Source organism: Pongo abelii, chromosome X, assembly GCF_028885655.2.
Source record: "Pongo abelii isolate AG06213 chromosome X, NHGRI_mPonAbe1-v2.0_pri, whole genome shotgun sequence".
Taxonomy (NCBI): domain Eukaryota; kingdom Metazoa; phylum Chordata; class Mammalia; order Primates; family Hominidae; genus Pongo; species Pongo abelii.
In genome coordinates, this window is record NC_072008.2 from 137,283,843 (window position 1) to 137,309,575 (window position 25,733).

The following is a 25,733-nucleotide window of genomic DNA, read 5'->3' on the forward strand; positions in this document are numbered from 1 at the left end:
AAGCAAATGCTACAAATCAAGTTTCTCCCAGCAACCTTCACATCTCTGGAGCTGTTTTCAAACATTTACTAGCAAACCACTTTTTTTCCAGTTTTATGTTTTAGGACAGTGATTTTTACTGGGAAACAGGAAGGTTTCCAAACTACTCAAGGATCCTGTTAAGTTTCATACACTCTCAAGAAAGTTATGAGCATTGTGCTCCATTCCCCTGCCCCCAACCTCACTACTCTAGTAAGCCATCTGAGGACTGTGTCAGATCTCTGGAGAGGTCTGTGCATTCAAAGTTTGACTGTGTGTTTTAGCATCCCACCCCACTCCTCAGCCAGTCCCAGGCCCCATCCCTTGCTGCAATGGAGAAGCAGTGTGGAGTAGACCAGTGAGGAACTCAGCTGGGACTAAGCAAGTGGCGTTCTGGGGCAGGGAGGAGGCCCAACCAGACAGATTAGGTTCCAACGGCAAGACCTGATGAGGAGGGGGTTAGGCTTTGGAGGTGGGGAGGACAAAGCTGCAAATGAAAGCTGGGGCCAACTCACAGAGCTTGAATTTCAACTTATCTTTTGTCAAGCACTTTAATTATTAAGGGCAGAGTTTGGGGCACTAAGTCATTTCCAGAAGCTATAACTGAGGGCATTTTCAGGAGTGTGCAGGCAGCTTCCTAGAATAAATCAAATTCAAGTGATGAATTAGAACTAAAACTTATTTAATCAAAACACTCATAGTGGGGCATAAGACATTAGATAGAGGCCTGGATGATCAGACTTCTGGGTGCTTGTCACAAAGCAAATCAACAGTGTGAATACCTAGGTGAATTTAACAAGTTTAATGGGTGGAGAGAGAAAATGAGGATTTGTGTGTGTGTGTTTCAGTGTTAGCAGAATCACAAAGTTCTTTTTGGTTTATGTACCATTTACCAAAAAAGGTAATCTACTAGTCCACTGTCCCCAAGTGACAATTCTCTTAGCATCACAATATGGCTTTTGTTTATAGGAGGAACAGTGTGTATCTGAGTACATGGTGGGGGAGGGTGTTCAGAGACAGATATCCAAAATGCAGGAGAGCTCCAAAAATGGGCTGCAAAGTGTTTCAGTATTCCCTTTTCCTGTGTTGGATGAAGTTGGTGGCTCCAGAATGAAAGGAGGTGGGCTCAGCCTCACTGCCTAGAGCAGGCAAGCACAGGTTCTATAAGCAGTTTAGGCCTGATCCAGGAAGGATGCTTCCAGATACCAGTGCCAGGAAAGCCTTTTTCTGTCTCAGAGTCTGACTTGCCCCCAGTGTGTCCAAATTGTAGGCATTTGCATGGTGAGGCAGGGGTGGGAATGGGTGTGTTGTGGCAGAGGGGGGGCGGGGGGGAGGGGGGAATGCCACTTGGGAAGGCACAACTGGTCTCTCTAATATTTATTTACTCGTAATCACTTGTCCAAAGGAAACTATAGAAGTCAATAATTTGGTTATTTTATTCCTATGTATTGTATGATTAAATAATTATATAATTAAAATTAAGTAAAGATGGCTAAACTGCAAGAGCAACACAAATTAGCAATTTAAAAACTCATCATTGCAATATTACCAATTGCTTATAATCTGTTCCTAAAAACGTCAATTTACAGGCAATTATTTAAATATACATGTGTCTCTTCCAATTCTACTTGTTTTGTGATCTAGGATATGGTCAAACTTTCTCAAAGATTCATGTACCCTTGACAGAAGATGAGGAAATACTTTCTCCATAAAAGTCTGTTAATTTCATATAATTGACTGCTTTCAGGTCGACAATACAAATTATTTTTTTTCTTATTTAATCTATCATATTTCAATGTCTCCCTATCCAACTCACGCTTAATTATTATCTTGCTGTTTTCATTTTCTCCCTCCCGTTTATCCTTCCTTCATTCTTCCCCATTTTCCTTTTTGTAATTTCCTTATCATCCTTTCCCATGCATTCTGTGTGTGTGTGTGTGTGTGTGTGTGTGTGTGTGTGTAGCTATAGATATACACACATAATAACAACTTGGTACAACTGTAAATTTTTACTTCCTTTTCCGCTAATCACCCTGGCAAAAACGCAATTAATTATAAAAATAAGATCTACACTCTCTTAAGAAATGTGGCTTTGAAAGTGAATTTAGTCACTTATCTCCGCGACTATCTTCTCCCTGGGCTGCAGCTGTTTTCAGCAAAACCAATAGTTTGGGAGTTTTACTGACAAATGCCTTGAAGTCATCTTGACTGCCAAAGATTTTCCTCTCATCTTGAAATAAGAAAGATAGCTTAGCTGAATGGTTCACATGGGGCTTCAAGCCCAGGAACTTCAACTAGCAGATTTTGCTCCAAATTGGTCTCTCATCCACTGTTACTAAGGTATACTCAGGTGTCAGTCCTATATTTATCTTGTTGAAAATCACTTCTTTTTTGAGCAGCTTCTGAGACAATTTCTTTATCTTTCAAGTTTAAGAATTGTACAATAATATGGTTTGGACTTTTAGTATGAGAGATACATTTGAGTGGGAACTTATAAATTTTCTCTGTATATAAGTCGAGATCTATGTTTAGCTCTGGGAAATTTTTATCAACAGTTTCCTTAATAATGGTTTCAAGGCTAATCTCTCTATTTTCTGCACCTTCAAGGATGCCAGAAACATAAATATTGTACCACCTTGATGTGTTTTTGAGATCTATCATGTTTTCTTGCACCATGAAGAACTGTTTTCTTGGATGTTTTATCTTTTAAGACTGAAGCTCAATTTTGTCCTCATTTGTAATGATTCTCTCTTCCATGATATTTATTCAGCAATATTTCTTTCTTAGGGTTTCTTTCAATTCTTTGACCTCACTAGTAGTGCCCCACAGCCTTTGCTGAGCTTTTCCCGTGTGCTTTTTAAAATGTCCACATGGTCTTGCATCAACGCCCTCACCTTGGCCCTTTCTCTGGGTTCTGCCTGCTTCTCCTCCAGGACAGCCATATCTCTTGAATTCTCTGGGCTTTCTGGTTCCTCCTCAGCATCACAGTACTTATTGGTTGCTACTAAGCTTGTTTTTATCATTTTTCTCATTCTAGATCAGGTAGGTTTCATTTTCTTTTTGTGCTACTCTCATAGCTGAAGCTTCCATTGGCTTTGTCAGTGTTCCCGAAGCCCAGCAATTTGGTTCGGAGCACAGCTGCTCCTTCTATCCTCTCCCTGAGAAGCTCAGGAGCTGAGGTCTTTTTATTGAAATGCAAGACCTATTTTAAGCTGAAATCCTCAGAAATGCTATAGGAAATTAAGATATCATCAACTGATGTTCTCATCTCACAGGATTAGAAGTAAGAGCTTCATAACCTTACAGATAAGATAAAGAAGTACATAAGTGCATAAATAAAAATAAACACACACATATAAATATGTAAGTACACTAACTACCTGAATACATAAATATACAAACACACAAAAGTAATATAAATGAACATGCAAGTGCATAGACATAGAAATAAATATGAACGTAAAATGAGTCTCATATGTTCATAATATTTAGCTTCTGCCTGGCTGAGAGTTCACAGAATATGTTTGTGATTAAGCAACTAAGTACATCAGAATTATAAAGCAGGGAATGAGAGGAGTTTACCTACATGTTTCAGTGTTTGTGGAAAGGGATTTTGACTTAGTGTCGGGGGGTCGAATTTCAGTCCTGGCAGAGCCACTTACTAGCTGGGTAATAGTGTGACATTTGGCAAGCTACTGAAAGTTATTTGAGTCTCCATCTCCTCATCAGTCAAATGAGTATTCAATAACTGTGAGCTAAATCTGAATATAGAACTTTCTGTTTGCCTCATCCTAATCATTACTTTTTAAATATATCTTTTTACAGTGAATATCTGGGATTTTGATTGGTGGGAGTGGAAATAGGACTTGATAGGGAGGGGGAACCTGAAAAGGTCCCAAATGGATACCATCTCAGTTCCCAGATTCTTTTTGAACAATTAAAGAGTAAATATTCCATTTGACTATACCCAAAATATTATAGAAAGATGGAAAAATACACTCTATCTTCAAGGTTATGAATTCGTGGGAGATATATTCATGTTCACAGCTAAGGATGATATAATGCAGAACACAGTATGAAGCGTGAAACAAAGCATTGTCATAACATAGAGGAGAGCATTTAATTCCAATTTGCCATGCTTAGAAGTTCTTCATTCAAGTCCCCAGACTCAAGCATCTCTATCATTGAGCATGGTGAGGTCACCTTTATGACCTCCTGCTCCAAACCATCTGCTTCACCCACCTGATGTCTTCCTGGCATCCCACCATATGATTCACATATTTGGGAATACAGGGCAAAGAATCACAAAGTATTGTAGTGCATGGTGTGTGGAGATAGTGGCAGAAAATAAGGTTGGAGACCTGGACAGGAGCCAGATCATTACAAACCATGTGTGCCCTAATAACACTTTTTAGTACAATTTCATATTTGTGCCAAATGAAAGGCCAGGTCATGATCTAGGTCCAAACAGAGGGCTTTTAACCAAGCAGAAAATGACCTTCTTTAGCTCCTAATGCTCTCCCTGATGTTAGTTATGCTATCCTGGGCACAGATCCTCAGGGACAGGACTCAGAGGCCACTTTCTGAGCTGACAGTCCACCTGTTCCTCTAATTCAGTCTCCTAGTAGTTCAGGTTTCTGTTTCAAAAGAAAACAAAAACTGGAGATGGGACAGTTTACAATTGGAGTCACAAGTATTAGACACCCATGTTTGAAGATGTTGACCCTTTTCAAAGCTCTAATAATTTTTAAATCAGGCTCTGTCTTAGACTTCAATGTATCCAAGCAGATAACGTTTAATGGGGTTTGTAGGAGAACATTTTAGAAGAGGAGATGGTGTGTAGGGAAAAGAAAATCGAAATTAGGTCTGGTAAATTCAAATGCAAAAGGTGATTTAATCTGATTCTCATCTGAGTTCTCAGAAATACTCAGAATTCGTATGGAAAATTAGTATAAGCACCTAATAGGATTAACCTAATAAAAATTAGAACAGGTGCTTGGTATTTCTATATTCAAAACAACCGAAAAATAGTCTTTAGTGCTCGGAGTGCTTAGGAACTGTGAGATCTTGGGAAAATGGGATTTATGTATTCCTGCATTTATTCAAAAATATTAATTGCACACCTACTTTGTTCTCTAGTTCTGGAGATATATCAACAAAGAAAACAGAAAAAAAAACCATATATCTGTCTATAAATATTTGTCGTAGGTATCTGAGTAAATACATTTTCTAGTGTTTGAATACAAGGGGCTATTTTTATAACTCCACTGTTACTAAAGATACAGAACTGACTTTTGCTCCAAACTATAACAACAAAATTCTTGGACGTCATTTAGCAATGTCTGGGATTGGTTTGGGTGTAGATGACTCTAAAGAGATTTTTGAATGGCCCTATCCAATTTTCTTTCCCTTAAGCCGTTTATTCAGAACCGAATGAGAAAGTAAGGCAGGAATGGTAGAAGTGTAGAAGAAAGCCCTTAGCTTGTTTAAAAGGGGGTAGAGGAAAAGGCCATTTGGCATTAAATATCCTTTTGATTAACTATGTGACCTTTACCTACAGAAAATTTCTTCTTAGTGTTTTTACCAAGATATTCAGAAACTTAGGATGGCATAATCCAGTTGAGGAATTGCAGAGCCAAGGAAATCTACTCTACAATCGTTGTTAGGCACCACGATGTTAAAAATACATATTAACTAATGGAAATAGTGCTGGACACTAATTAAAGTATCCAAATGACTTTTCATTATTAATAACCCTGGATTTCAACGAGGAGCACTTGCTGTGGAAGTTCTGTGACTATCCTGGGCACAGTATGACAATATTTTAAAAATATGTACACCATGAAAGAATCCCACTTGAAATAGCTGTAAGATGGCACCAAAAAATTACCAAGTGGAACTTAGCATAGACTTAAAATGAGGTGGAAATTTATTTTTATGACTTCTATCTAAACTAAAAAGTAGTTTATATTTTATATGCTTTGCAAAATATATGGGAGACTTAATCCCATATGCTTTCTTGAATTTCAAATGCTCATTTATTTAGCCAACCTTTATTAAATGCCCATTATAAACAAGGAACACTTAAATATTTGGTGGAATAAGATGGGCAAAGAATGGATGGAAGAATGGATGAAAGAATGCAAAACCCTCTAGGCATACATTAGCAGCTAAAAGATTAACAAAATATTTTCACTGCCCTTCTAGTAACTAAAAGACTAGAAGGGGAGCAAAGACATGTAAGCAGATAAAAATAAAAATGTGCTAAAGTTTGATAAGAAAAGTGGAGAGAAAGTGGTCATGGAAGTTTAGCAAAGAGCAATATTCTCATCTGAGGGGATCAGCGAAAGCCTTGTGGGTAATGTCACATATGAACTGAAGTATGATTGGATTCATCTGGCAGCTATAAATACTACAAGGTTACTTCTCTGACAGTAGAGACTTATTCATCTGTGTATCTCCTGTGCCTAATACAGAAATAATGCTAACAATAGTTAGTACTTATTAAGTGCTCACTATTTGCAAGGCATCATGTTAAGCATCTTACAAACATTGTCACATTTTCTTTCACAACACTCCGGAGCAGTGCTTATAACAATAGCAGTAGCAGCAGCAGGGGCAGCAGCAGCAACAAGAGCAAACAATATTTGTTGAATGCTAGCTATGAGCCAGGCACCAGTTTAAGAACTTCCTATAGCTATTAGCATCCATTTCTTACAGATGAGATAACTGAGGCTCAAAGAGGTTAAGCAACTTGCCCAAGATAATACAAGCTAGTCAGAGGTAGACCGGGGGCAGTGGCTCACGACTGTAATCCCAGCAGTTTGGGAGGCCAAGGCAGGAGAATTACTTCAGTCTAGGAGTTCAAGACCAGCTTGGGCAACATAGCGAAACCCTGTCTCTACAAAAAATACCAAAATGAGCTGGGCGTGGTGGCATGTGCCTATAGTCCCAGCTACTCATGAGGCTGAGGTAGGAGGAAGGCTTGAGCCTGGGAGGTCAAGACTGCAGTGAGCCATGTTCACGCTACTGCACCCCAGCGTGAGAGACAGAGCAAGAGCCTGTCTCAAAAAAAAAAGAAAACATTAGTCGGAGGTGGAGCTGTACTTTGAGCCCAGGTCATCTGATTCTAAAACCGATGTTATTGTGGCTCAATACCTGTTGCTTAGAAGAAGTAAATGAAAATGAAAAGAGGAAGAAAAAGAGATATTGTGAAGATAGAAACCACTGAATCTGCAAACTGTTGGGGGAGAAAGAGTAAGACCAAGAGCAAGACTGAAAGAGAGAGAGAGCGAGAAGCTGTCACTATATTTTCAGTCTAAGCTAAGAAATGTAAAGATTTTTCTCCTGTAAAAGATAAGCTCTCATATACTGGATTTTTAAAATTATTTTATAAAGTATTTGAGAAATGTTAAGATTTTAAAAAATATCTAGAGTAATATCCCATAAAGGTTACCTAGAAAAAACTTCAAAGAAGACACACAAAATGTACATGTTGGTTATTTTCTATGTAGTGAAGAGTTATTGGAGATGCTCTTTTTTCTTCATCCCTGTATTTTATATTGCTACAACAAATAATTTATGATTAAAAAAACAAAATTTGAGAAGTTGGGTAACAATTTAGGGCAGAATTTTTAAATAATCAAAATTATTTGTTGTTAAGAAATACACAATAGGCCAGCACAGTGGCTCATGCCTGTAATCTCAACACTTTGGGAGGCTGAGGCGGGCAGATCTCTTGGGTCCAGGAGTTCAAGACCAGCCTGGCCAATATGACGAAATCCTGCGTGTACTAAAAATACAATAATTAGCCTGGTGTGATGGCATGCACCTGTAGTCCCAGCTACTCGGAAGGCTGAGGCAGGAGGATCACTTGAACCCAGGAAGTTGAAGCTGCAGTGAGTGGAGATGGCACCAGTGCATTCCAGCCTGGGTGACAGAGAGAGGCTCTGTCTCAAAAACGGAAAAACAAAACAAAAACAAACAACAAACAACAAAAAAGAAATACACATATAAATATTTCGAAATTTATGTTAAAATGAGAAAAAATACACTGGTTTGAATAGGTAAAGCAAAGCAGCAGAAAGAAAATGTATATCTATACAGTGTGTGTAAGTGAATAGTTTATAGTTCATATAATGAGTTACATTTCATATATACATATTATAATTTTAGAAATAATTCTTTAAAATCACCAGAATAATAAAGTCTTTACTCTTCCTGTAGCACTTATTTCTGTTGATTTTCCTTCTTTTAGCACCAATGCTGCCTACCTGTCTTTCCTAAAGTTGCCATTTGCACCAAAAGAAACCTATTCCTAGTTTACATAACTGACCATATTACTGATAATATCATTTGAAGAGTTCGCTTCTGCCCAACTTCTTAAATATCATCTTGAAATGATCACATCTTAATGTAATTACACTATTTTTACTGAGCTAACTAGCTGTTTAGTTGAATTGACTTGGATATTTGGTTAAATGGAAAGTTGGCAGGGGACTTTTGAAGAGTCAGGTAAAGAGAATTGGACAAATGGGAGGCTAATTGCCCAAAAAAGGCCCAAATTGTGGGCCTCATATGAAAATACAGATTGCCATGGGAACCAAGGAAAAAGAAGAAGAAGAAGATAGTTATGAGGCGTTTTTGAAATTGCTTTTAGTTCTGCTGTCCAATTTTCATTAGGTCAGATCTGATGGCTGTTATTATTTTTATTATAATTCTTTGTCTATGTATAGCACCATTGTTTCTTTTCCCCCAAAGTGCTCATAGATCCATTTTGCTCATTTACCTTCACAACAATGCTATTATATAGAGCCTGGGTACATGGGGCCAATGCTTATTTTCTTAGCTAGCTTAGTGTACAGCACCTAATTGCAGAAAAACAATCTGTTCAGAGGTAATAGCGCTTTTGGACTGAATGTTGATACGTCATATATAATATAGCCATTATAATTGGTAATGGACATAACAGCCTTATGATGCTTTTGAAAGATGCTATGAATAGTATTCTTAGCAGCTATAAAGGACTAGGCATACATTGAGGAGAACTGGAAATATACTAATTATGTATCTGGATTGAGAAAGTTTTCTTTAAATTTGTGTTCCCTCAGAGTTTAGGGAGAGTAATAAAAGCAAACAACAATCTAAATTTTCTCTTAAAATGAGAAGACCATTCTGTGATTTTATAAATCTGTCACCTTATAACTTGAGGTCATCTGCTAGAAATCATTCATATGGAAAACATCAACAGAGAGGTTTTTCTAAGACTCATGTTTATCACAAGGTAATAAGGTTAGATTGAATTTTTTAATGTAATTTTAATTTCAGCTCTAAACAATTTGTATCTTTTTCAACATTAAAAACACAAAAAGTACACACAAACACCAAGTAAGATCTAAAAATTTCCTGAAGTACATTAGCCACCCCATTTATATAACGAATGTCTTCTTTGTTTGTGACCGTCTCAACATTAAGCTAGATAAGTAGATGCAAAAATGAAGAGAGTTTGATTTGTGATGCTGTCCATTGCCCAGCAACGAGGGATTATGGTTGTTTTTGCAGCATTGCACCATTTTAGGAGGCTGGGGACAGTCTAGGCATATGCCACTTTTTTTCCACCTTGCCTGAAACAAACAGCAAAATGAAAAAATTTAGTGTATTATTTATCAACAGGTTAAATTTGAGAACATTTACATTTTAAAGATGAATTATGAAAATCTAAATGTCCTTGAATGCTTAATTATCTGTGCCTTCATCCTGAAAAAATTAATTATCAAAATGAAAACAGAACAAAACGGTACATTTACATGACTACAAAACTGATGAGAGTTATTTTCAAAAATCTCTGAAATAAGCTTAATAATGCATCAAAAATAATGTTTAAATGTTCACAAATACAGAACATAAATGCAAAATCCTGCATTTGGGTCCCAAAATCACCAGATGCACAAGCAGAGGATGAGATGTGACTAAGTAGCAACATGCGTAAAAAAGATTTAGGGGTTTTTAGGGACTGTAAGCTTAATATTATTCAGTTGTGTGTTGTGGCTGCATAGAAAACTAAATCCATCTTCATCTGCATTAGTAGAAAGATAGAGTCGGAAACAAGGGAGTGATAGTGCATCCCAGCTCTGTGCTTGGCAGACCTGTACTTGAAGTATTCAATGAAAATAGCAGGATGGGGGGAGCATATGGGTAGCAGCCAGAAGCTACAAGGCATCTAGAAGGGAGAGAGCAGGTTGCCTAAGAGTCTGGAAATCATGCTGGTGAGGGGCTGCTGAGAGACTTGGGCTTATTTACCCTGGAAACCTCTCCACTCCCTAACCTTTTCTTTTCTCTCTTGCCCCTATTTCCCATCTTCTCCATTTCTTTCTCCTATCCTTCCTCCCTAAATAGTTCCCTCTCTAAAGCTATTTACCAAATTTGGCTTTTTGAAACTGGTATTATTTCCATGCATACCCTAAACACCACACTTCCTGCAGCCCTTTTTTCTTTCTCCCTGGTTGTTCTGCCTCCTCAATCACAGCCATCAGGACTGAACCACAGTAAGTCCCTTCCCCCTCCTCAACCCCTCTTTTTAGAAAGGGCTTCATATCCCTGGGAAAGGAAATAGAATATGAATTAACTAACACAGACCCTTAAGCTGAGGCCTTGTAAAAAATGGCCTAGGTACAAAAGAAGCAATTCTAATAAAGCAATAAAATGAAATTCTTTAGTCCCACTAATACTCATTGGCATTAGACACGGGAATTTGAGCACAGCTCCTCATGGGTGGGCCGAAAGTGCACCTGTAACACTAATCTAGGATGCTTAACTATCAGGTTCCCATTTACCAAGAAAAAAGGAGGGGGGAGTTTGTTAATACAAAAGCTTGAACATAGAACATCACCGCCTGAATGATTAAACCTATTTCAGAGGGCTGAAATCCTAATGACACCAATTTGTCAAAACATAAGAGTTTTAATGGGGAGCAGGAAGGGTAGGCGGTGGTATGCAACGTAGGAATCAACAACTGCGTACTTTAAAACAAAACATAAAAGCTCTATCTGGCTGAAATTCTCAGAATCACTATGGGAAATTAGGTGTAATTGACTGATGTGATATCATGTAATAGAAATAGGACTGAGTGCTCAGTATCCTCACAGTTAAAACAAGTAAATAAAATGAGTTGGCAGTGCATAAAACGCTTATGGTGTGTAACAGTTCATGTAAATTGGCTACATCCTTGATTTAAACATTCTTGTAAACATAAATTTCTATGCTAGAAAGTTACAGATGGAAGGGAAGATGAAACAATAAAATACAAAGGGCAGGTAAAAAGGAAAGGGAAGGACAGATGGAAAAGAGAGGGAGGGGAGAAGGGGACAAAAGAAAAAGAAGAAGGGAAAGGAGGTACAAAAATAGAGTAAAAATAAATTTAATTGGGAAAATAAGAAAACAGGAGAGAGGGAGATAAGACGCAAATATTTGAGTGACTACGTCTCCATTTTCATAAAACTCATCAAAGAAGTGAGAAACTACAGGGTCGTTTTTCGAATTTTGATCACAACAAATCCTTGTAATAGTGCTGATGAATTAGACTGGGTGAAAAGGGAGAGAAGTGTGAGTCCTGATGAGTTCTTGGTCCAGTCGTCTCTTCCAGGACCCGTTCATCTCTTGCCAGGCACACTTGCTCTGAGTAGAGGGGCTAGGCAAGTACACCAGCACTGCTATTCAAATGCTCACAGCAACTTTATTACAATAGCCTTAAACTGGAAACGTCTCAAATGCCCATCAACTGAGGAAAGAATAAATTGTATTACATTCAAACTACAGAATACTACTTAGCAAGAGAGAAAAAGGAGAGAGAGAGAGAGAGAGAGAACAAACTACTGATACATACAAGGACTTCAATGAATCTGAAAGAAATACTATGTTAAGTGAAGGGAGCCAGATCCAAAAGCTTATATATTGTATAATTCCATTTATATGGCATTTTAAAAAAGCGGGAAACTATAGGTAGGAGAACACACTGGTGATTGCCACTGGTCGGGGTTAGAAGTACACAATTTCTGCAAAGGGAAATGAGGGAACTTTTGGAGGAAAAGGAAATATTATTTTTCTTGATTGTGGTAGTGGTTATATGTCTATGTGTGTTTGTCACAGCTCAGAACTGTATGCTTACAATTGGTGAATTCTAAATTATACATCAATAATGCCAATAAAAACAAATAAACAAGCAAAAACAAATGTCCTAGGTCAATATGCTACTAGTGGTGTTGCCCTTACTTCTTTCCCCTCTCCAGGATGTGTGTAGAAAGAAGATATCTAGGGGCCCAAAACAGAGATTAGAGATTTAAGGATGCTTGTTCACAGAATTCTTCATTGTCTTATTAATCAAGTTGAGATTTCTTACTCTAACATTCAGGTCCTCCATAATCTACCCCACTCTGCCTCTCCAACCTTGACTACCAACATTCTTACACACATCTTCTTGACTATTATCAGGCAGTTCTGCTCATTTCATACAACATGCCCTTCCTGCGTACTTTCCTATAATACACATACTATGTTTATTTCAATCAATTTGCCTTGGTTGATGCTGGTTTCCCTCCATGTTCTGGCACGTCTTACCCTTGTTTATTCAACAATTTATTGAATGCCTGCTATGTGCTAAGTAAAGTGCTAGTAACTGAATATACATTAAAAAGTCTGTCTAAACAAATCCGCTAAAGTCTCTGCCTTCACACAACTCACAGGCAATTAAGCAGGTCATTACACTGTAGTTTGGAAAGGGCCATACGATAGCAGAAAATACAGGATATTAATACTATGGACAAAAGGAAGCCATGCAGACTTGGAAAGATAATCAGGACTTGATTCTCAAAGGAAATAACATCTAAGAAGAGACTTGAAAGATACTTTGGGATGCTCTGGGCACAATCAGGAGAGTACTCCATGTAGAAAGAGCTACAAGGCAGAAAGGTCTGAAGGTAAGTGAGAGTATGGGAAGAAATTTCAGCATTTAAAATAATTTAAGTACATCAGGAACATGGAAGATAAAACAAACAAGAGAATGATGGTGGATAGAGATGCTTGAGCCAGGTTACAAATGGCTTTTAACATCATATCAAGGAATGTGAAATGGAAGAGTGGTATCCTCATGTTGGAGTTGAGAAAGATTATTCAATCTACAGTGTGGAGAATGAATAGAATAAGGAGAGGCAGGGAGACAAATTAGTAGATGAGGCATTTTTCTAAGCAACATTGACTACAGTGGTGGCAGTTGTAATAGAAAATATATATTTAAGAGATGGGAGTAAAATTGGCATTATCTATCCATAGATTTGATAGTTTCAGTAGAAGAAATAAGGTGGTATCAAGGATGACTCTCAAGTTTCTGTTTGGAAACTTGATGCGTAGTGGTACCATTCACTAAGATGGGGACATAAGAAAGAGAAGCAGATGATAAATATAAATTCACTCTTGGACATATCAGCTCATGTTTTTCACCCTTGACCACTCTTGTTCACATCAACCTCCCCTATGGGAAATCCTAGAGCCTGGTCTGTTCCCTTGAGCCTTTGTGTTTGTACAGACTCCTGAAGGAGAATGGAAATCCTCGGGGACAGGGTTTCTGTCTGAGACTTCTATCACCTCACAGGCCCTGTCCAGTGCTAAGCATAGAATGAGTTGTCAAAAACACTTACTAATCAATTGAGCCCTGTCACGGGGCAATAAAATGTGATGTGCAGGTGGGCTTGTGTCATACCCACTACTGAAAATGGTTAGTGATAAAAAAGAGTTTCAGTACAAAAAACAAAGAAACATAGCAGGGAAGTTTTAAGAAGTGCCTCAGTTTACCCAATTAGAAAACAATTTCATATTAAATCCAACAGAATTACTTAATATTTAAATAAGAACTGTTGATAGATCATTTTTTAAAAGAGACAATCCTCTGGTGATCTTAAGAATCATACCCTTTGAGAATCTTCAAGTTGGAAGAATTCTGCAAGGTTTACTAGTCCAACCCCCAGTTGTTACTACAATTCCTTCTATAATATCCTCGCCTGTGGTCATCTAGCTGGTACTTATATACCATTAACGAAAGAGAACTCATTATGTTCAAACTCAACCCATTCCATCTTCAGATAGCTCTGACTGAGTGTTCTTGTTTATAATTAACCTAATTATGTCTCCAAAATGAAAGTGTTTCATTTATGTATTATTCACATGTTTCAATGCAGAGCTTATAGCCCTTTTAGTTTTCCATTCTTTAGGTCAGCTCTTACTAGTTTCTTCAACTATTCCTTATATGGTATGGTTTTGCATTCCTTACCCACCCTGGTCACACATCCGGGTATGTGGCAGTTTATTTATAACTTTCATGTATTCTGGCCCCAGAAATGAGCAAAGTACTGTATTCCAGGTGTCATCTTGCAAGGACAGAGAGCAGCAGGGTTATTGCTTCCCTCATTTTGGAAATTTTTCTCCTGTAAATATAATCTAAACAGATAGCAGCTTTTTTATCTATGGCTAATTGTGGATACCTATTGAATGAGTGTTAACTTCAAACTGTCTTTTACATACACTGCTGCTAAGCTATGATCTGTGGGAACCAAGTAAAAATCTCAAAGTGCAGTTTAAGTTCCCTCTCTTCCCATTTATCTTATCAAATTTTAAAGTGAAAATTAATAGATTACATCTCTCCTCACTGAGGTTTATTTGTCTTTTTCTGTTGGGTACATGAAGGTTTTATGTAACAGTGATTCTTATATCATATTTATCTTGGAGCTTGCTATGGAGTGAAAATTTTTGTCCCACTAAAATTCATAGGTTGAAGCCCCCAATGTGACTGTATTTTGAGATAGGGCCATTATGGGAGGTAATTAAGGTTAAATGAGATCATAAGAGTGGGGTCCTGATCCAATAAGATTTGCATTCTTATACGAAGAGACACACTCACCCTGCAACGTAATAGTGAAAAGGCAGCTGTCTGCAAGCCAGGAAGAGAGCCCTTGCCAGAAACTGACCATGCCAGCACCTTGATCTTAGACTTCTAGCCTCCAGAATTGTGAGAAAACAAATTCCTGTTGTTTAAGCCATCTAGTCTGTGGTATTTAGTTATGGCAGCCTGAGCAGATGAATACAGAGCACCAGCTTAGCACAGGGCTTGACATGTTATCAGAGTTTAATGGAAGTCTGGCTATTTAATTGAAAGATGGACATTGTCTACAAACAGTAAAAAGTGAAAATTACTTTACTCATACTTATCACACCTTGACTTTTGGCATCTGCAGTAATATGGGGCCCTATTATTGGTCATATGAAAGCCAGTTTGGGATCCTGAAATCACACCCAAAAGATCACTGACTGCCTTGCTTCACCTTTGAAGGACAATTTCACTGGATATAAAATTATATATTGGTAGAAATTTCTTTAAACAGTATAAAGATTTCACTTCACTCTCTTCTCACTTATATGAATTCTGACAAGTCTACTATAAGCCTTACATTTTCTTCCTCTATAGATAAGGTGTTTTGCCTCCCTGCACTTTGTCTTCACTCAAGATTTTCTCTTTGCATTTGATTTTTGCAGTCTGAATCAAAATGCCCAGGGGTGTGTGTGTGTGTGTGTTCGGTACTTACCTTTCTTGGTGTTCTCTTAACTTACTGGATTTGTAGTTTGGTATCTGTCACTAATTTGTGATGTTCTTGGCCATTTAATGCTTCAAAAATGTCTTATGCTATCTTCTCTCTTTCTTCTCTTTCTGGGATTCTAACCAGATATTTGTTACCTCCTTTGATATTATCTTATAGTTATTGTATATTTTGTTCTTTTTCTCCCCTCCTCCTGTCAGAGCCACTGAAAGGATTTTCCTAATTCTCATTATGAGAATATTGTGCAGTTCCTGGAGGAAAAGCCCACAAAAGTGTGGAGAGCCCCTCTATGATTTTCCCCCTCATAAACTTCTCACTCTCACACTAGTTCACATTTAATCTCCAGTAATTTTTCATAATTACTAGATAATTAATTAAATAGTAATACTGCTTATGGCTTCCAGCAGGTCTTCATTAGATAAGCAGATATGAATGCGCCTATCTCTCCAGCTTTTGACATGTTGGGTTGTTCTGCCATCTCAATTCTCTGAGGCTAAGAAAAGTCATCAGTTTTCTATTTATTGTCCAGCATTTTTTTTTTTTTTAGAAACTGATGTTTATTTTCCATCAACCATTTTTCCATGTTGCTTAAGAGCCTATGCAAGAACAGCTTAAGACAAGTCAGTGGTTGCTCCTACCCATTCAGTGGCCTGAGCAGTGGAAGCTGCAGACCAGTCTTCCGTGGCAGGCTGAGTGCTTCAGTCTTCAGCAGGGAACTGCTGAATAGGCACAGAGGGCACCTGTACACCTTCAGACCAGTCTGCAACCTCAGGCTGAGTAGCAGTGAACTCAGGAGCTAGAGCAGTCCATTCACCCTGAAATTCCTCCTTGGTCACTGCCTTTTCAGCAGCAGCCTGCTCTTCTTTTTCAATCTCTTCAGGATCTCTGTAGAAGTACAGATCAGGCATGACCTCCCATGGGTGTTCATGGGAAATGGTGCCACGCATGCGCAGAACTTCCCGAGCCAGCATCCACCACATCAAACCCACTGAGTGAGCTCCCTTGTTGTTGCATGGGATGGCAATGTCCACATAGTGCAGAGGAGAATCTGTGTTACACAGCGCAATGGTAGGTAGGTTAACATAAGATGCCTCCGTGAGAGGCTGGTGGCCAGCCCTGGGGTCAGTAACCACAAGAAGCTGTGGCTCCCGGAAGGCTGCCTGGATCTGGTTAGTGAAGGTTCCAGGGGTGAAGTGGCCAGCAATTGGAGTGGCTCCAGTGGCAGCAGCAAACTTCAGCACAGCCCTCTGGCCAGTATTCCTGGAGGATATAACACTGACATCAGCAGAGTTTTCAATGGCAACAATAGCACGAGCTGCCAGCAGAAGCTTCTTCCAGGTCCTCTTCAGATTTATGATATAGAAGCCATCACTTTTCCTTTTATAGATGTACTGTTCCATCTAGAAGACAAGATTGGTGCCACCTAAGTGGGTTCCTGCTGCAAGGAACTTAAGGACATCCTCCTCCTTCATTTGCAGGACATCAAGGGCTCCGGACATTGTGAAAGTTTCCCTTTAAGTTACGACGGGAATCCAGAACAACGCCTTATGGACCCCTCTGCAGATAGCACGGAAAGCTGTCCAGCATTTTTTTATTGTAAGGATGCGAATGGCAACTTTCAAGCTCCTTACATGTTAGGGGTGAAAGTGGAAGTCCCCTTTGTTTTTTTAATTAAGAGAAAAAAGTTTTTTGTATTTGCTAAGATCTCTACCCTTTTCAATAATGTTCATTTATTCCAAAATATCTGAGTTTCTAACTGGTATTATTTCTATTCTGCCCAAAGAAATTCCCTCAGTAGTTATTATAGCATAGGTCTGCTGATGACTAATGTTATTACGGTACCGATGGATGGAAATATTTTCTATTTTCCCTTCATTCTTGAGAACTATTTTTGCTCAATGTAGAATTCTTGGATGAGTGTTTGCTTCTGTGTTTTAGTTCTTTAAGATGTCATTCATTCCACTGTTTTCTGGTCTCCATAGCTTCTGATTAGAAGTGCATGGACATTTGAATTGTTGTTCATCTGTATGTAAACTGTCATTTTTCTCTGATGACTTTCAAAATATTTCTTCATAAAAAGCACCCAAATTTGAAAGGAAAAAGTAAAACTATCTCTAGCCACAGAAAATGTAATCTCATATACAGAAAATATAAAAAGGAAATATTAAAAATCTACTAAAAGCTATTAGAGCTAATGAACAAATTAAGATTAACACATGCAAGTTCAACACATAAAATTTGCTGTATTTCTATATGCTTTCATCGAACACTATGAAAAATAAATTAAGGAAACTTTCTATTTACAATACAACAAAAAGAATAAAATACTTTGAAGTAAATTTAACTGGGTAATTTATAAAGGATGTAATAAACTGGGTAATTTATAAAGTCTTGTGCTAAGAAAGTACAAGATTTATACAGTGAGAACTACAAAACACTGTTAAAAAAATTAAAGAAAACTTTTAAATACATGGAAAGACATCCTGTGTTCATAGATTGGGAAGCAATATTTAAAGATGACTGCTATGGTTTTTGTGTGTCCCCCAGAATTCATGTGTTGGAAATTTGGTCCCCAGTGTGATGATGTTGGAAGGTTGAGCCTTTAATTTAAGGGGTGATTAGTTTGTAAAGAGGGAGTAATGTTGCTCTCATGGGAGTGGTTTAATTCTCACAGGAATCAGTGAGTTCCTGCTCTCACAGGATTGGATTAGTTACAGCAAGAGCAGGTTGTTATAAAGTGAGTCTGTCTCTTGTGTTTTGTTTCTTTTGCAGGCACCCATTTCCCCTTTCAGTTCTCTGTCATGTTATGATGCAGTAGAATGCCCTCACCAAAAACCAACCAGATATGGTCACTTGATGTCAGACTTCCTACCTTTCAGAACCATGAGCCAAAATAAAATTCTTTTTAAAAAATAATAACCCCCTCTCAAGTATTCTGTCATAGTAACAAAAAATGGACTAAAACAATGAAAATACTATTCAAAGTGATCAACAGACACAACACAATCCCTATCACAATCCCAATGACTTTTTTTTCTTACAGAAAATGAAAAATGCATCCTAAAATTGATGTAAAATCTCAAGGAATACTGAACAGCCTAAAGAATTTTAAAATAGAAGAAAAAAAGTTAGCTCACACTTTTTGGTTTTAAAACCCTCTTCAAAGCTATAGTAATCAAAATAACATAATTCTAAGGACAGATACATAGATTAATAGAATAGAATTGAGGCTCCAAAACTATATGCATACACTTATGGCCAATTGATTTTCAGCAGGTGTGCCAAGACTATTGAATGACGGAAAGAGTAGTTTCATCAACAAATGATGCTGGGACAACTGGATATCCATATGCAATAGAACGTTTCGTAGATATTGTCTAATTGATGGTAAAATTTATATGGAAATGAAAGGACCTAGAAAATTCAAAGGGATTTCAAGAAAAGAACAAAGTCAGGGGACTTACATAACCCAATATTGAAACTTACTACTAAGCCATAGTAATCAAGAGAGTGTGTTGTTGGCACAAGGACAGGCATTTAGACCAATGGAAGCAAATTAAATTCTCAGAAACAAATTCTCACATTTACCTCTTCAACAAAGATCCCAAGACAATTTGACAAGGAAAGGGTAGCTTTTTCAATAACAGATATTGTGACAATTTTATACCCCAATACAAACAAAATGAAAAAAAAACCTTACATACTTACCTCACATTATACAAAAAAATTAACTCAAAGGCATACTAGACCTAAATTTAAGAGCTAAAACTACAACATTTTTAGAATGAAACATAAGAGAAAATCTTTCTATTTTGGGATAAGGCAATGATTTCTTTGATACAACGCCAAAGACATGGAAAAAATAATTTGTGAATTTGCATTTTATCAAAATCGGCATTTGAACACCAAAAAACATTATTAAGAAAATGAAAAAACAAACCAGAACTAGTGGAAAATATTTGCAAATCGTACATCCACTAAATCTTTTTATCCAGAATTTATTAAAACTACAATATCTCAGTAATAAGAATACAAACAACACAATTGACCACTTAAAGATTTAAATAGAAAATTCACTAAAGAAAATAACCAAATGGCTAGTAAGCACATAAAAAGATACTAAATATAACTAATCATTATGGAAATGCAAATTAAAACCGTGATAAAATACCAATATACACCCTCTGGAATGTCTACCATCAAAAATCCCAGACTATACCAATTGTTGGCATAGATGTGGAAGACAGTATGGAAGTTTCTGTAAAGTTTACTGTAAAGTTATCATGTGACTGAACAATTCCACTCACAAAAATCTACCCAAGCAAAATAAAAACATATGTTCAGACAAAGATATATACAACAATGTTCATAACATTGTTCATAATAGCTCCAAATTGGCAACATGGCAAGTGCCTATCAACTGATGAATGGACAAAAGCAATGTAGGTTATCCATACATGAAAATGCTTTTTGGCAACTTAAAAACAAGCCACTGATGTGTACTACAATAAGGATAAACCTCAATAACATTATGCTAAATGAAAGAAGCAAGACACAAAAGCTGCAGATGTATTATTCCATTCAACTAGAATATTTAATAAAAAGGTAAAATTTTTACGAACAGAAGGCTGATCAGTGGCTGTCTAGAGCTTTGGGTAAGCGCTAAGATTAACATTAAACAAACACAAGAGAACGTCTTAGAGAAATGAAAATACTTTAAAACTGAACAGTAGAGATGGCAGGATAACTCTGTAAATCTAATAAAATAATTGAATTGTTACATTACAATGGGTGAATTTTATAGTTTGTAAATTAAATCTCAATAAAACTGTAAAAAGAAAGCTAAAAAGAGCATATTATGAATAAATTTATGCCAACAAATTCAGCAGATTCCCTCAAAATAGAACATACCAAAAACTAACTAAAGATGAAAAGATATGAGAAAAACGAGTTCGAGACCAGTCTGGCCAACATGGTGAAACCCTGTCTCTACTAAAGATACAAAAATTAGCCAGACGTGGTGGTGGGCACCTGTAATCCCAGCTACTGGGGAGGCTGAGGCAGGAGAATTGCTTGAATCCAGGAAGTGGAGTTTGCAGTGAGCCGAGATTGCACCATTGCACTCCAGCCTGGGCCAACGACAGCGAGACTCCATCAAAAAAAAAAAAAAAAAAAAAAAAAAAGTCATCCAAGATGACTGGAGAACCCAGAATGGAATAAAGACTATGGCAAACGTATATAACTCTATTAGAAATATGATATACCTTAATTGGAGAAGGTGGAGAGGGAAGAAGCTGACAATAACTTTGGGAAACTGGTTTGTCTTGCACTATTTTAAAGATAAAAACAAAAGTAACTACCTAAACACTGTAATCTAGTTAATAAACATATTTCTTTTATTGGTATGATTTAGCAATTCTGAAACTACACTATATGTGTACTAGGGTTGAAAAAATAAGCAAGTATATTATAAATGGTAAGAGCCAAGTTCCTTTATCAGAGAATGAAGTAACAAATAAGCAGTGAAAGTGTATTAGCCTTTTATTGCTGCTACAACAAATTACATAAACTTAGTGGCTTCAAATAATGCATTTTGTTTTATAGTTCTATAGGGCTAGAATTCCAACATGGTCCTCAATGGGCTAAAATTAAAGTGTCAGCACATTGCATTCCATTCTGGCCGCTTTAAGGGATAATCTGTTTCCATGCCTTTCCCCGATTTTAGAGACCGCTCATATTCATTGGCTTATGGCACCCTTTCTTTCTCTTCAAAGCCAGCAATGTTTTATCTCTCTGTGTCTTTCTTGCATAGTAGCTGACTCCCTCTTTGGCCCTCGTCTTCTACCATTAAGGACACCCTTGTGATACATTGGGTCCATCCAGACAACCCAGAATAATCTCCATATTTTATGGTCAGCTGATTAGAAACAATTCCAAAAAAAAAATTTTTTTTTAAACAAAAAGAAAAGAAAAAAAAAAGGAAACAATTCCACCTGCAATCTTAATTTCTTTTTGCCAGGTAAGGTAACACATTCACAGGTTTCAGGGATTAGGATGTGAACATCTTTTGAGGACCATTATTCTGCCTACTACTGCAGGAATAATAGAATAAACCCTGTATTATTGGATTAAAGTCAGAGATAGCAGTGTAAACTCAAGTTTGTTTTAATATATACACAAGTAGATACAAAATAAAGTATAGATAAGTGTATATATATACATAGATTTCCTAGCTCTTAGCACATAGAAGTAGTAACACCTCAGTAGTAACAAGCAAACTTAGTTCCAGATCTTGGTTTCTAAATACTATCCTCTAATAAAAGCAGTTAGGGTTTCTTGGAGAAATGGATGATTTTAGGGCTAATACAAAACAGACATGGATTAACTTACAGTGGCTGAAAGTGCTCAAAAATGACAACCACAATCAAAAGGATAAGATGATGTCAAAAGGTTATAGTACCCAAGTTGAAAGAATCCTCAATGGTCAAACCTGAACAAATTGGAACAACAAATTAAATGATGATAGTATTGTATTTTAAACCAAAGGATAAATGAGTCCATACTGATATACATAAATAATTGAATAAATGAATGGGGGAATAAAAAATGATTCTCACTTATAGAAGAATTCCAGATAATAATGGTAGGAGAAATGAGAGAAATAGAAAATCATAATTAGAATAGCAACATAATAATCTGCAGGCAAGCTCTGTTAATAAATGCTAAAATTAGTAGGTGAAATTTTAAGGAGACGTAGGATATTTCCATCTCCCTCCCAAATATTATGTATTTCTGTGGTTTTAAAAGATATGTTAATAAACTCTTTTGTACTTCTTCTAGGAGGTGGAGTTAAATTCTTCTCTGTATAAGCGTAGGCTAGACTTAGTGACTTGCTTCTAATGGAAAGACTATGAACTGTTACTGAGTATGTATTATGTATGTACTGAGCATATATATATATATATATACATATATCTGTATGTATGTATGCATGTATATATTACTGTGAAGAGTAGTTTCAAGTAAAAACACCTATAAAACACGACCTTGACCAAGTGGCCAAGGTTAACATCACGAGTAAAAAATCTTATTTCCTGATATTATATGCTGAGAAGGGCACTTCCACTTCTGTGATATTCTTCTTCTTAACATACGACCCTGGTCTAATCTGGAGAAAACATAAAAGTTAAATTGAGGGACATTCCATAAAATTATTGACCAATACTCTTCAAAAGAGTCAAATTTGTGAAAGAAAAGGAAAGACTGAGGACAGTCACAGATTGGCGGAGACTAAGGAGCAATGATAAAAAGAATGTGGCATCCTGGATTTGATACTGGGACAAAAAAAAATCCATTAGTGGAAAAACTGGTAGAATCCTAATAAAGTCTGTAGTTTAGTAAAGAGTCATGTGCCAAGGTTAATTTTTGGTAAATGTTACGTTATGGTTATGTAACATGTTAACAGTAGGGGAAACTGGGCGAAATTAGACTGAAACTCTCTGTAGTATTCTTACAATTCTTTTGTAAGTCTAAACTTATCTCTAATCTTTTTAAGGGGGAAAAACGTGAACAGACATTTTCACAAAGGCAAATACATGAACGGCCAGTACACACAAAAAAGTACTCAATATCATTTTTATCAGAGAAAAGCAAATTAAAACCACAACAAGATATCAATACACACCCACCTGAGCACTGAAAATAAAGAAAACTATCAACACTAAGTGTGGGCAAGGATGTGGAGTGATCAAAATTTTCCTACACTGTGGGAGTATAAAATGGCACAACAACTTTGAAAAACGTTCTGGCATTTCTTATAATACCAAATTATGACCAAGTAATTACGTGCCTTTATATTTAGTAAATAAAAAAAGTCAAAACAAAAAGTTGCACAGAAACATTCACAGAGGATTTCATCATAATGGCAAAAACTGGAAAGCAGCCTAAATGTCTATCAATATGAGAATAGATAAACAAATTTTGGTATATTCATAAAATAATTGAATACTATGCACAATATTAAGGAACAAATTAAGACTACTTGGAATATTATGGATGAATCTCAAAAACATTATTTTATGTGAAAGAAACCTCATATATAAACATACTTACTGTCTTATTATCATATGAGGTTTCAGAACAGATAAGACTGATGTACTGTGGGAAAAAAATCAGAACATGTTTGCCTCTGGGGGTATGGGGAAGAATTGACTGGGTTGGGGAAGGAGAGGACTCTGGGATGATAGTAGCAGTCTATATTTTGAAAGGTATTTAGGACACACATATATGCATTTGTCTAAACTCTGCAAATGTGGATTTAATGCTTTTGCATTTTACTATAGATAAATTTTACATCAAAAGAAAATCTATAAACAACAATGTAACTTTAGTTAATTATACGAATTCTCAAAGATTTAGTGAGGAGTATATTGCTGTTTGCAATTCACTTTGAAATGCACCAAAAAATAAAATGGATTCATGGATGGAGAGAAGGATGGTTGGACTGATAAATAATTGATAAAATAACTGCAGTAAAATGTTAATGGTAGAATTGAGGTTGTATACTTATAGTTGTTTAAGTTATTTTCAACTTTTTTGTGAAAGTTATTAAGATCTTTGTTTAAAAATTGGAAATAACATACTTATAAATTAACCATTTTAATTGAACCATATCCATGGAGTATGAAAGAACGATTTTTTAAAAAGCAGAGTGTTTTGGAAAAATTTGCATCAAAACAGAATAAAATTAAAATGTGGCACTTAAAAGCTGATCAAGATGGAATCAAGAAAACAGATAAGCCATGATGTATCTGCTAGCTGGGTGCCAAAGCCTTGGTGGTGGAGTGACTGGTGGGGAGAGGGCTTAAAGGTGGTAGAAACTTAAATAGTAGCTGTAGGCATTATGGCTATTAGACAACATTCAATTGTTACCAAGCTACTGCTATGTACAGGCCAGTTGACCTATCTTGAGGAAGAAATGCCTTCTTGGGCTAAAAACTGAATGGGTAGGATCAATGAGAGTGCTGAACTAGCAACAGATATTCAAGAGGCAGGAGTAGGACTAGAGGAGCAAACAAGACAGAAAAGGCTGTAGTTGGTTGCTATCACCATCAGCATCTCTACATTGTGTCTCAGAGTCCTAAGAAGGCCATCAGAAGCACTGGGGTATATTTTGGTTGTCACAATGCTTGGGAGGTGCTATTGACACTAAGTGGATGGAGACCAGTGATGCTAGCTGTCCTGAATGTCTGGGATAATCGCATATAATGAAGAGCTGTTCTCCTACACAGCTTTCAAATATTCCAGTGAGCTTTAATAATGTAAGTGAGAAAACGGTTTATAGTTATCGAATTTTGTCTTAACAGTAGCTTTTATCCAACTGTTTCCTGTATCTCTCTCGGCCTTTTATGTTTTCCCATCTTTTATGTGATGCCTCCCAATCCTTTTACTTTTCTTAAATATGAACTTATTCAGTATAAGTTGGTGCAATCATGTATTTCGTTATGTTGCCTGATGGAGTTGTGCCCTTGCATTTATATATTGAAATACATATCATTTTATTGTAAATTACTTTCCTTTCATTCCTCATTTATATTTCAGTTAGGTCACTGTATTGATTTTTTTGAAATTATGTATGTAGGTAAGTTATACTATCTATGTACTTCATTTAAGGATAGTGAAGAGGGAGTCACAAAATATTTGTTATTAAGAGGGAGTATTAGGTCTCACAGGAATGAGAACTACTGATCAAGAGCTAAGAATGAAAGATAAACACGGATAATAAGTGAGGCTTTAGGTTGTTGAAATCCTGACTCATTATTACCATAGTAGGAGGAACAAATATTCAGTATGAGTGAGCCACTGGAGCAGAAAGTTTCTGCCTGAGAAAAATCATTACCAGTGTGTGTCAGGCCCTTTTCATCAGTGTGTCATTTTATCTTCACAACAATCCTGTAATATATGTTCTATTATTATCCCCATTTTTCAGATGATAATTGGACCTCAGAAAGATGAAATCAGTTTCCTAAGTTCTCTTAGTCGCTGAGTGGCAGAGCCTAGAGTGGAACTCAAGTCTGT

General features: G+C 36.7%; 1 pseudogene; it reads right to left on the reverse strand.

Moving 5' to 3' along the window:
• Positions 1-16,187: 16,187 nt before the first annotated feature.
• Positions 16,188-17,218, reverse strand: LOC100436772 (small ribosomal subunit protein uS2-like; annotated as a pseudogene).
• Between the last annotated feature and the right edge of the window lie 8,515 nt (positions 17,219-25,733).